Raw genomic sequence first — 13,319 nt, forward strand, 5'->3', positions numbered from 1 at the left:
TTCGTTAACCACTGCGCCATGACGGGAACTCCTTATTTCTCTTTCTTAAGAGAACCTTACAATCCAAATGGTAGACTAGGATGCATTGTATCAAACCTTCATGCTTTTTTGTTTTCCTTTGGTAACCAAGCTCAAGGAGTTCCCACCGGGGCAGAATGGGTTAAGAACCTGACTGCAGCAGCTGGGTCTGGTCCCAGACCTGGCACAGTGGGTTAAAGAATCTGGAGTTGTTGCAGTTATGGTGTAGGTCACAGCCATGGCTTGAATTGGATCCCTTGTCCGGGAACTTCCATATGCCATGGTGCAGCTGTTAGAAAATACACCCAAAGAAACAAGGTATCCTTTATCATTTACAAAGGATGTCCATCTGACAGGGAAGCTGCCTCTGTAACGTACTGCAGTTATCAGGGATACGCATAGAAGAACAGTAGACTCCCTGGACCCTATGTTTGAGTTAAATGAAGTGGGCTGATGTAGCCAACATAGTCTGAGAGCACACAGGGTTTACTCTTCTGCTAGAAGGTACACGCCTCACATGCATTTATAAATTTCATGAATATACTCAATTGAAAAAAGTGACCTGAAGTCTCTACATAGGGTGTGTGTAGTGCAGGACATTTGCGACTTCACATTAGAATATTTGCTATGAAGTGGCTTTGGGACACTGGCACCCTCATCAGCCTAGAAGACTATTGTCAGAGGTGAACACCTGAATCACACGTTAAGACAGTGCCGGCGACCGACCAGGATCCATCAGAAGCAGGAAGGTGCCTCTGATACTCAGCGCGTCAGTGCCTTAGCTCGCAGAACAAACTGTGCCTCAGATGTCCCCACGTGGAGCCTGTCCAGGAGAGGAAAAAAGGGATTTCTCTGCTTCAGTTTGGAACTTCTCTTGCACATCGCACTGTCCACCATGCAGTTTGTAAAGCCTGTTGGGGCTCTGGGGAATTGTGGCTGATTCTAAAATATTTGGAAGGATCAAGAGTAGAAGCTAAGTAGTTACGACCTAGGTAATTGATCCAGGATTAGTTAGGAACTCTACATTTTTTTTTTTTTTTTACTTTTATAGTTGTGAGCAATAACTTGAGTTTTACCTTTTCACCCTTCTTTTCTGCAGATAGAGCCTGATGATTTGAACACAAATGTCTTTTTTTTTTTTGGCGTTATCATCTGGTTTTAATCACATTTAATTTTATTTGAAAAAGACACATCTGATGCAGTTGAAATTATTTAAATTGTATAGGCTCTGTGGTTTATGATATTTCTGTCTTTGAAAATTATGTGGAAGGAGTTCCCGTTGTGGCTCAGCGGAAATGAATCTGACTAGGAACCATGAGGATGCAGGTTCCATCCCTGGTCTCGCTTAGTGGGTTAAGGATCTGGCGTTGTCATGAGCTGTGATGTAGGGTACAGACTTGGCTTGGATCGCATGTTGCTGTGGCGCAGGCTGACAGCTATAGCTCCAATTCAGCCCCTAGCCTGAGAACTTCCATATGCCATGGGTGCGGCCCTAAAAAAATAAAATAAAATAGAATAAAATAAAAGTATGTTGAGCGTTGAATTACATTGCTGTACAGCAGGTATTACCACAAAACTATAAATCAACTATACTTTGATAAAAAAAACAACAAGTTTTTTTTAAGTAGGTTGATGGTCTTTGGAGGCAGAGACCAGGGTTTCTGCCCGGATGTGTAGTGAGTGTCTGAGTTTGTCTTGACTGAGGTCTGGTATGTACACGCCATGCTCTGCATGCATGATCTCATCCTCGCGTCCCTCTTCCTTCTCCGCTCGGGCTGGAGAAGCCGGCTGGGTGGCTCGAAGCCACAGACTAAGGGACTGAGGCCTGGTGTGGGCTGCGGCCCCCCGGGCAGGATCTGTCCTGGCAGAGGCTCCGGGTGGCTGAGCCCGGCTGCTGCCTCGTGAGGATCTGTGTGAACAGCACTCCTGTCTTGATGGCCTTATTGCACAGGGATCGGGGCGCAGGACACATGCCCCATGCTGAGCTGGACCAATGACAGATGCCGTTTCCAGGTGATTGATGGCACTCAGCCTCAGAGCCTCTCCTCCGAATGATGACAAAAGGCGTACAGTTCAGGGGTTCTGAGCCCTGCAGGGATGTCTTTCACCTCTCCCAAGCGCTGTGTTCTGTGACTCTCTGCCCTTCTTAAGACCTGAGAGGAAACCATGCAACATGATAGCAGCATGAGCCTGAGGCCCTCCTTCTGTCTGGCCGTGCCCATGGGACCTTCCCCCCGACCCCTGTCTTTACCCCATGTGTAGCGACATTCTCCTTAGGGAGGTGCCTTGAGGAGAGGATTTACATCCCAGCCCCTCTAAAGAAGGACAGACGCCCCCGCCCCCCCACAGAGCACTGGATTATGCCATGCCCCTGTCCACGTAATAGGCACCTGCTCTCATGTGACACCCGGTGAGCAAGGTCCTTGTCCAAAGAGACTGAGAGGGGGCACAGGGGCACAGCACCGTGTCCTGTGGGAAAAGAACAGAGGCAAGATGGATTGCAATGGACAAACTAAACGAGATTGCCAGAAATACCACAGTATTTTACACTTCACTGTTTGATGATGATGCATGAGGTTATCTTGGACATTTTTCTACGTGATCTGGCAAAGGTTTACGGTTTCTACTGTCAGGCTAAGGGAGATGCTTACTTTCATGACTCTCACCGTTTATAGAAGTGGTTCGTTAGCTAAAGCACTCTGAGATGCCAAGGAACCCACACACTTTGAAAAGCAGGTTCTGTATAGCTCATGGATGACATTGAGCTTAAAGAAACTCACCATTTGTGTCTAGAAAGATGATTCTTATTTAGTTTCTTTTTCCTTGATGAGTTCTTGTAATACAGTTGGGAATGCAGTCTCTAAAGGGCATGAAGTTGGCAACGATATGTGGTTGTTTTGCAGCATCGGAATATGTGCTGTGCCAGTTGTAACAGTACAGTGAGACCGTAGAGATGTAGGGAAGTTGGGTTTTGTTTATTTATTTTTCCCTCATAACAAGAACTTGGGATCTAGGTGGCCCAGGACTGCTTTGCAGATCCATGAGTTGGGGGCTTAGCCTCTGGGAATTTTCCTGCTCTGAATTTATAAATCTTGCATGTAGACCCAGGAAGAAGGTTTGGCTGTTGAGATAAATAGAGGAGGGAATACATCAAGGGGATATTTCAAAGGATCTCACCTATCGACTTCTATTAATAGGTATGCAGCAAACTTGCACTGACAGAAGTGAGAGGAAATAGGGAGTTCCCACTGTGTCTCAGTGAGTTAGGAGCCTGACTAGTATCCATGAGGATGCGGGTTCGATCCCTGGCCTCCCTCAGTGGGTTAAGAATCCAGTGTTGCCGTGAGTGTGGTGTAGGTAGAAGACATGGCTCAGATCTGGCATTGCTGTGGCTGTGGCATAGGCTGGTGGCTGCAGATCCAGTTCGACCCCTAACCTGGGAACTTCCATAGGCTGCAGGTGTGCCCCTAAATTTAAAAAAAAAAAAGTGAGAGGAAATAGAACCATCAAAGCAATTACACATTCTACGTTTTCTAGCTGTCTGGCAGAGTTGTGGTGTAACCAGCAAGAATGTTGGAAGGAAGAAACCAATTTGGGGGGAAGAGGGGGACGCACATGTGGGGAAAGTTGATCAAGATTGATAAAGATAATCAATATGCTCAAGTTGATGAAGAAAGAATGAAGAATAATCTGTAGGTACCAAGAAGAGATGAGCAGAGCCCAGGGGAGAGATGGGATCTGCAGATCATGAGGTGGGTTCATTATCACGGAGGTTTGCAGGGGAAGAAGAACATAGGTTTATCTCCTAAAGGGAGTGAATTGAGAGCCATAGAAAGATGATTACCAAATCAGAACTTGGATAAGCTCACCCCTAAGGAGTACGTTGCTGAAATGGAAAGACCGTGCGGGGCAGGGCATGATTTGGTCCCCTGATGATGTGACAAGAGAGGAGCAAGGGGGAGCGAGGTGCAGGGAGAGGCTACCAGCAGAATTCAGGAGCGACGAGAGGACGAGCCATCCAGAGACAGGCCACAGGGACAGCAGGACTTCAGCAAAGGAGGCGGTTCCTAATGCCAGGAGATCAGTGCCAGTGGTGAAGAGAGAAAAATTATATCGCAAGCACTTGGAGAAGAAAGGTGTGGGAAGAGAGGCCATTAGCACAGAGCAAAAATACGGAAAGATTACATGGTGTCTTGACGAAGCAGGAAGGGGTCAATCTTTTTTTTTCTTTTTGTCTTTTCTTTTTTTTTTTTTTTTTTTTTTTTTTTAGGTCCACACCTGCAGCATATGGAGGTTCCCAGGCTAGGGGTTGAATCAGAACTACAGCTGCCAGCCTCCACCACAGCCACAGCAATGCCGGATCCTTCATCCACTGAGCGAGGCCAGGAATCGAACCCACAACCTCACAGTTCCGAGTCAGATTCCTTTCTGCTGCACCACGACAGGAGCTCCAGGATCAATCTTGTGTGCTTTGCTTTTCCCTTGTAGTGGGGGTGATCTGAGCATATCTGAAGACAGAAGAAAAGGCCTGTTAGGCTGAGCAGACTCTGGAGCAATGGAGTTTCTCTGTATTTTCTAATATCCTGGTGGGGGTGATAGATGCGTATATGAAGCCAGTGCTGGCCCTATGGAATGTGCTCTTCTTATTGCATAATTTCTTTTAAAAAATGGAGGGTGTAGCCTGCAAATGCAGCTCAGACTTGACCCCAGCCCAGTAACTTCTGTATGTCACAGGTGCAGCCCTAAAAAGACAGGAAAAAAAAAAAAAAAAAAAAAAAAGAAGAAGAACTTTTCTCCTAAAGGCAAGAAATTATCATTTCTGCAAAACAAGGTTGTTTTTTTCCTTTAATGAAAAGGACCCTGTTCCCAGGAACTACTATGGTATTCCCTGTGTGTGAATTTAGCCTTCTTTAAGGGAAACGCCTGCTTGAGCATTAAGGATGGCAGCCCTTAGGTACTTATGCAGAGTGTGAGTGGGTACTGAGTGTAGGCAGAACTCACTCCAAGCACGCAAGGGCCCTGTTTCTTCCCAGTGGCATGCGTGATGGTGCAGTGCAATTAATTTTGCTCATGGGAGGTGCAATTCTGTTATTATTAGTAGTATTATTAAGTTTTATTGGGATACATTGATTTACAGTGTTGTAAGGTTAGTTTTGGATTAAGTTAGTGAATCAGTTATACATATACATGTATCCATTTTTTTTTAGATTCTTTCCCTATATAGGTTATTATAGGCTGTTGAGTAGAATTCCCTGTGCTATACCGTAGGTCCTCGTTGATTATCTGTTTTATATACAGTAGTGTGTGTACCTTAATCCCAAATTCTAAATGTATCCCTTCCCCCCATGAAACATGGTAATCATTAGTTACCTTGTTGTCCCCTTTGGTAACTGTACGTTTGATATCAAGATCTGTGAATCCCTTTCTGTTTTGTAAGCAAGTTCATTTGTATCCTTTTTAGTTAGATTCCACATAGGTGTGATACTTGTCTTTGTCTGACCTAATTCACTTTGTATGATCATCTCTAGGTCCATCCATGTTGCTGCAAATGGCATCATTTCATTTTTTATGGCTGAGTAGTATTCCATTGTATATAGGGACCACATCATCTTTATCCATTCCGCTGTCAGTGGACATTTAGGTGGCTTCCACGCCTTGGCTCTTGTAAATAGTGCTGCTGTGAACGTTGGGGTGCATGGATCCTTTTGCATGATGGTTTTCTTTGGTAAGAGGTGCAATTCTTAATAGATTCTGCCTAAGGCTGTGGAGTTAAGTCAGGAAGGGACAGGACTCAGAGCTGTTCTGGAGCATAATCCTGCCCGTGAGGGTATATTTTGGTGACGTGTTCCTCCATATAGAGAGCAAAGCAAGTGTTTCATCGTTTTTAGAAACTTAAAAGAGGACGATTAGCTAAGCTCATGCTGTCACGTATTTTTAGTGTTAAGTATGTGCATCATGCCTCAGCAACACTGGTTAAATGAAAAAGAATGACTGAAGACTGTCTTGTTTTGTTTAATTGGCTTATGTTTGTTGCTGAGGCAGCCTTCAAGTTGGCTTTGCAAATACCATATTTCTCTTCTCCCAGCTCTGTAACACACACAGTTTACTGTCAGTTTGCTTTAAGCCTTGGTCAGAATATAAGATGAACACAGGTCTAGATTAAAACACTCTTCAAGAATATGAGTTAAACTGAAATGCAAACATATAAAAGCTGAAGAGGATCCAACCTTTGTCGAAAAAAGCAGGAGGCCTCTGAGGATACATGTTTGCTTTAGTATTTGCTTCACCACTAAAGGAATATGAAACGTAGGATTTCGTTTATCTTCTGGAATCCCCAGTCTTTTCATCTATAAAATAATACGCTTGAGAACTTGATCCCTGAAATTACTTCTCTTGCTAAAATTGTATGATGCTGTGAAAATACAGCTATCATTTGATGAGGGCTATCTTCACCAAGCTTTATAGGCAGAAGAATAATAGCACGGATGAGATTGATCAAAATGTTTACCGGAAGGTCAGTACCCTGGCCTTTCATTCGGCGAGTTAATACGTGCAAACAGCTTAGAACACCATTCATGGCTATCTCTTACCACCAGGGTACCAGTGCCTGGATCTGAGAGTCTAAATCATGGCCTCTTTTCCAACAGGCTTCATCCTAAGCTGTTAGAATTGGCTCCACTGGCCCTTTAAAGATTGTTTTGATTTGGTCATTATCTCAGAAATTCAGATTAGGTATGTGTATATCTAAATATTTAATTCACTCACGATTCATGTCTAGGTTGAATGCTCACTAAAAGATAAGCTTCCCACTCTTCCAAAAAGGCGTGTTGCAGTGCTGATGTCCCATTGCAAGCCTGTCATCTTCCCATCACCAAGTCTTCCTGCCACACGCTTCTTCTTCTAGGTGGGTTTTATAAGCAGCAGCAAGAGAAGACCTTAGGGAGTTCCCTGATGGCTCCCTGGGTTAAGGACCTGGCGTCACTGGTGTGGGGTGGGTTGCTGCTATGGTGAGAGTTTGATCGCTGGCCCCCAGAACTTTCTTTTTTTTTTTTTTTTTGTCTTTTTGCTATTTCTTGGGCCGCTCCCGCGGCATATGGAGGTTCCCAGGCTAGGGGTCAAAATCGGAGCTGCAGCCACCAGCCTACGCCAGAGCCACAGCAACGCAGGATCCGAGCTGCGTCTGCAACCTACACCACAGCTCACGGCAACGCCGGATCGTTAACCCACCGAGCGAGGGCAGGGACCGAACTCGCAACCTCATGGTTCCTAGTCGGATTCGTTAACCACTGCGCCACGATGGGAACTCCCCCCCAGAACTTTCACATGCTGCAGGTGTGGCCAAAACAAAGAAAAGGTGCAGGGGGGGGTGAACCCCTTAGTTGTTATTTTTGAAGAAAAGACTTAGGGAGTGGATTGCAGTGCTCTGACGCATGATGTGCCTTCTTATTGGGTTTCAGGGCCTTTCGCATCAAAACGTACGCATGAATGGAAGCCAAGATCTTGTCAGGAAATGTATGTCTGGGTGCTTTTGAACCTCAGCTTTTTTACCATGGAGAGAAAAAACTGGATTCATTTCTTACGCCTTATGAGCGTCATGTGGTTCGTCTCCTTAGGGCGTCTCAGATTCTCTTGTCATGTTGGACACGTTGCTTGTTAGAAACATCCGTTTAATGCGATCCAGACGTTTGACTCGCAAGGTCGACCTCTGCCCCTTTGTGAGGAGTATACATTTCTGTGGGAGAAAAAGAATTAACAATAACCAATAGAGCTGAGCACATCTGAAGAGAGTTGCCCTCGGGCCAACAGGGGAACTGACGTGAAATTCAGAGCCAATTGTACGTGCACCCAACACACTCATCTCCCCAGATGCAAGGCTCATGGGAAGGACAAGGTAGGCTGCCTGTGAAAGCAGCGGCTAGAGCTGGCTGATCAGAGCCATGGACGCAGACAGACTCGGAAGAGAGCATGTGGAATGCCTTCTGACGGTACTTGTGGGCCGTACACACGTAAAGTACTGCTCCCTCCTTGACAAGTCTGGGGATGTGGCCAGAGAACATTCCCATCTTAGCCTCAAAAGGTGACTGATTGACTGTGGAGAAAAGGGAACCCTCCTGCACTGCTGGTGGGAATGTAAACTGGTACAGCCGCTACGAAGAACAGTTTGGAGATACCTTAGAAATCTATACATAGAACTTCCATATGACCCCGCAATCCCACTCTTGGGCATCTATCCGGACAAAGCTCTACTTAAAAGAGACACATGCACCCGCATGTTCACTGCAGCACTATTCACAATAGCCAAGACATGGAAACAACCCAAATGTCCATCGACAGATGATTGGATTCGGAAGATGTGGTATATATACACAATGGAATACTACTCAGCCATAAAAAAGAATGACATAATGCCATTTGCAGCAACATGGATGGAACTAGAGAATCTCATCCTGAGTGAAATGAGCCAGAAAGACAAAGACAAATACCATATGATATCACTTATAACTGGAATCTAATATCCAGCACAAATGAACATCTCCTCAGAAGAGAAAATCATGGACTTGGAGAAGAGACTTGTGGCTGCCTGATGGGAGGGGGAGGGAGTGGGAGGGATCGGGAGCTTGGGCTTATCAGACACAACCTAGAATAGATTTACAAGGAGATCCTGCTGAATAGCATTGAGAACTCTGTCTAGATACTCACGTTGCAACAGAAGAAAGGGTGGGGGAAAAATGTAATTGTAATGTATACATGTAAGGATAACCTGACCCCCTTGCTGTACAGTGGGAAAATTAAAAAAAATAATAATAAAAAAAATTTAAAAAAAGGTGACTGATTGAGAAAATGTTGGGAAAAGTCACCTGCACCCCCCCCCACCCCCGTGCTGGCAGGGCTGCGCTCAGAGGCGGTTGGAGAGTCAGGGCCAGGATGGGTGGAAAAGATGGGCGTTTTGGCCAGACCACGAGGCTCCTCCTGGTGTGGGTGTCGCCTCAGTTCAGGTCCTCAGGAGTAGAGTGGGACAAGACCCCCGTGACCCACAACTCCAGACGGTACACCTGCCTACCCTCGTCTGCAGCACGTTTGCACACAGGACTTCTTTTGAGCCTGATCTGAAAAAATAAATTTAAGGAAAACCTATATATACTCTAAAGCGATCGATTAACATTTTGGAAGAAGGTTCTTTCTGAGCTAGATCATTCTTTCAATTCCTCATTAAGCTTGAATTTTGAGAGCATCTGACATTAACTGTATGTGAAATGAAGTTTGCACAAAATTAAATGTGTACATATGTGTGTCTATGTGATACACACACACACGTGTATCGTGGTAGCAGTTTTTATGGAGATACTACCGATAGTCCTAAACTATGTCAGCTGAGTATATTCCATAACAGTTGATTATTGGAATTGTTACACGGTAGGAGGAAACAGAAGAAAACAGATATGTGAGCTGAGCAAAGTCGGGGGTTAGGAATACGACGTGTTTCCTTTCTAGCTGTGAGAATCTGATCCCGTTTTAACTCTGCAAGCATCCGTTCCCTTATCTGGACATCTGAAGAGTAGAATATATACAGAGGCTTAGAGATTTAGACGTTATTCAGTAAGTGCTCCCTTACTTTATTCCTATCTATTATCTGTCTATCTATCCATCATTTATCTATCAGCTCTCTATCAGGTATGTAGCTATCATCTATCTAGTGTTTACGCATTTATCATCTGTCCATGTCTCTCTGTACTGGGTAGGTATTTATGGCTCAGGCATCTCTGAGGATTCAGTATGTAACAGAGGCACAGTCCTGCAGCAGTGTCAGCTGGAGAGTAATTTATGGCTTCAGCAATTACTTAATGAGTATTAACTTCTGCAAAGCTCCCAGCAGAAGTCACTAAATATCACCCCGGATTATCAAAGAATTTGGATGCCCATTTCCTGAACATACCCATCCAGCAAGCAGTCCGGATTTTGTCCCTGGTCCCTCGGGGTTCTCTTTACATCAAGAGATTTTCTTTGTGAACAAGATGAGCCTGAGTGGAAGCAGGCACAGGCGTTACGAAAAAGAAGGCATCACACTGTTTTTCAAGGGAAACCCATGCTTGAAACCGAGCCGTGCACATGAGGGAAACCACTGTGCTTCAGAGGATTTTTTTTTTTTTTTCCTCAGTAAACCCAGCCTTTGTTTTCTTGGTGTTGGTGTTGTATTTCACATTTGTTGAGCAGTGTTGGCCCTCAGCAGCATCCGAAAGCCCTGCTGTTGGTAAAGATATCTGAGAGCAAAAATGTTTCTTAGGCGTTTCTATCTCTAGGGAGCCCAAGGTTGCTGCTAAATTCATCTCAAGCCCAACTTGGGAGGTGGGGGGAGGTTTTTTTAACCTTGATGCCCTGATCTCCAAGTGAAGGCCTTGCCCACACCGTCTCTGGGCCTGTCAAGAGGGAGCGTAGCTTTTATTCCTCATTGGAGGGAGTAGCAAATGTACGACGAAGGGCCAGGGATGGAGGAGGCTTGTGACAAGGCGTGGACGGCAGAGCGCAAAGACGGCTTCTGCTTAATGAGCTTCGGCCGCCTTTGCGGGGGAGGGGGGGGTTGCTGCTCACGGCCAGTGTCTCGTCAGGGCCGCCTGGCCTCTAGGGAATGCGTCTTAGGTTTGAAAAACGTCAGTATTAAGGAGACATGACATTCCCCAGGTAGCTTATAATTCAAGCCGGTTTGATCCATGAGATGGTTGTGCATTCTTTGATGGAGTCCATGGGGGAAAGAGATGATAAAAATCAGAACTGGCCTCACTCACATTTAGTGTACACAACTACTTTCATGGGGGGGGGAGTCCTGCATTTGGTTCAATGTGTTGCATTTCGACTATTACCATGAAGGGGTAAAATATTAACCCATGGTAATGCAGTCATTTTCTCCTATTAGCAGGAGAGCATTCTGAGAAAATGCAAAACCACTTTTCTTCTTATATGCACCTCATGCTGGGGGTTGGAAAACTACAGCCTCTGGGCCAGATCTGTTTTGTAAATAAAGTTTTATTGGAAGACAGCCATGGCCACTCCCGGGTGAGCCGTCTCTGGCTGCTCTTGTCATACAACATAAGAGTTGAGCTGTGGAAAAGATGCTTTGGCCAACAGAGCCTACATGATTCCTTAGCTAATGCTGTTCCGAAAAGTTTGCTGACCATCTAAAGGGCCCTCATTCTATCAAGTCTCCAGTTCAGTGTCTCATCTGTGCATTTCTTAGCAGAATCTCACCCAGCATCTCTTTACCAAAATATCGTCTCCTAGCCACATGGGGCCAGAGAGTCCTGGAAATGTGGCTGGCATGACTCAAGAATGGAGTTTTCAATTTTATTTAGTTTTAATTGATTTCAGTGGCTACATATGCCTACTGGCTGCTTCTTGGCTGCATGAAAGAGTTCTTGGGTTGCATCATAAACCTAGGAAAGAAGAAATCTGGCTAGCTCTGGTCACACTGTGATATTCCTTCTGTTTTTGCTTAGATATTTAATATGTATTTATTTTATATTCTGCATTGACAGTTTTTTTTTTTTTTTTTTTTCTTTTTGGCTACCCCATGGCATGTGGAGTTCCCAAGCCAGGGATCAGCTCCGAGCTGCAGTGATGACCTGCACCACAGCTGTGGTAATGCTGGATCATTAACCCACTGTGCCAGGCTGGGCATCAAACCTGCATCCCAGCACTCCAGAGATGCCTACAATCCCCTTGTGTCACAGCGGGAATTCCTGCATGGACTGTTTTGATATTTGGGGGGAGTGTTATGTCCTACTGTTTGATTGTAATGACTGTTACTCTTGGTGGGAGGAAATTATACATTTTGTCCTTTGGGGGGGGGCTGGGGGGGGAACCGTACCTGTGGCATATGGACGTTCTCAGGCCAGGGGTGGAATAGGAACTGCAGCTGCCAGCCTACACCACAGCCACAGCCATGCAGGATCCGAGCCGTGTCTGCAAGCTAGGCCACAGCTCACAGCAACGCCGGATCCTTAACCCACTGAGCGAGGCCGAGGATTGAACCTGCCTCCTCATGGATACTAGGTGGATTTGTTACTGCTGGACCACCGTGGGAACTCCCATTTTGTTATTTTTCATTGTAATGTTTTAAAATCTGTCTCTCTGGAATTTCTGTGAGGCTCGGGTTGAGGGTACTTTGCTCAGGAGAATTTATGTTTGCTACTGATGCCTTCAGACATTTCAGGACTGGGGTCTCTCTCAATAAAGTTTCTTCTTGGTGCTCTGCTCTGGTCGCTCAGAGAACCTTCTGGGTGTTCTGGGTTGGGGTCCGCTTGTCAGTTTTTCGTACGTGAAATCTCAGGGATGGTTGGTTTTGGTGGTTTCTTTGTGTTGTTGTTCTCACTGTTATTGTTGTTACACACCTTTCTGCAGAGCTGAGAGGGCACCTGCTCGTTAGCCTGGTCCCAAGCAGCACAGAGGACGTAGGCGTGCTGTGGGAGCCCATGTGTACCACATGCCATTCCCTGCCTCTGCCAGGGAAAAGGCGGGCGTTTTATCCATGCACCTAAAGTGGGTGCATTCTTGTGTCCTGAGCAGATGGCTCGTGGTGAGACGGTCTTACAGTTTCCCCTGGAGTTTACCGGTATTCGGAAAGGACAGACTAGTTCACAGACAGTTTACTCGGCGGGGTCAAGGTCGTAAGGGTCTTTGAACCATCAGACTGTGAAATCTATAAACTCGATGTGGTTGTGGTGAAGGACCAGATACGGAGATGGCAGGAAAAGCTCGTGCTCCTTTTAGAGACTGTTGCGGGGCATAAGCTCATATTCCGAATACGTTAAAAGTCGGTCATGTGGGTCTAGGACACATTCACCATCCTCTACCCTGGCAGCTGTTCTCTGATCACATGGCAGTGTTGGTAGAATAAAGACCGACCTGGCTTTTCCATACAAAGCGAGTCTTCCGAAAGCTAAGTCTTGGGCAGTGGAAACGTTGTATCACCCGCAAGCTTAGAAAGGGAGCACATAGTTATCTTTTTGCTTGCATGCCTCAAGCCAGGATCTGGATGGAAATTTTATGCAGTGACCTATGTGCCCGGGGAGACGCTTTTCTCCTATTAAGCACCGAAGTCAAGTGACAACATGAGTATATTTGGTCCTGGGAAATTCGCTAAATTGCAGACGCATTACATGGATGGAAAAATGTCTGTTTCCATCATCTTTTAGTATTCTTGGTGAACACTAACTGAGGAACCATAGACCAACCTGAAAGTGGTTTTTTTTTTTAAATTTTTTTTTTTTTTATTTGTGCATCTTCCTCTCTCTGCCTGTCCTGAATCA

At 45.5% G+C, this 13,319-nt stretch overlaps 1 long non-coding RNA gene across 39 annotated transcripts in view; it reads left to right on the plus strand.

The window, feature by feature from the left end:
* Positions 1–13,319, plus strand: part of LOC146394456 (uncharacterized) — a 541,612-nt gene that overhangs the window by 95,433 nt on the left and 432,860 nt on the right. The window contains exon 4 of one of the 39 annotated variants that reach the window (XR_014835075.1): positions 7,476–8,842. The exons of the other annotated variants lie outside the window; for them this stretch is intronic. This is a non-coding gene — a long non-coding RNA (uncharacterized LOC146394456). Of the gene's footprint in view, positions 1–7,475; positions 8,843–13,319 lie in introns of those variants that run through there. 39 annotated transcript variants of the gene reach the window in all.

Source organism: Sus scrofa, chromosome X (assembly GCF_054392235.1).
Source record: "Sus scrofa isolate SSC_HxYL_T2T_F1_AM1 chromosome X, Sscrofa_HxYL_maternal_Yorkshire_Landrace_v2.0, whole genome shotgun sequence".
NCBI classification, from domain to species: Eukaryota; Metazoa; Chordata; class Mammalia; order Artiodactyla; family Suidae; genus Sus; species Sus scrofa.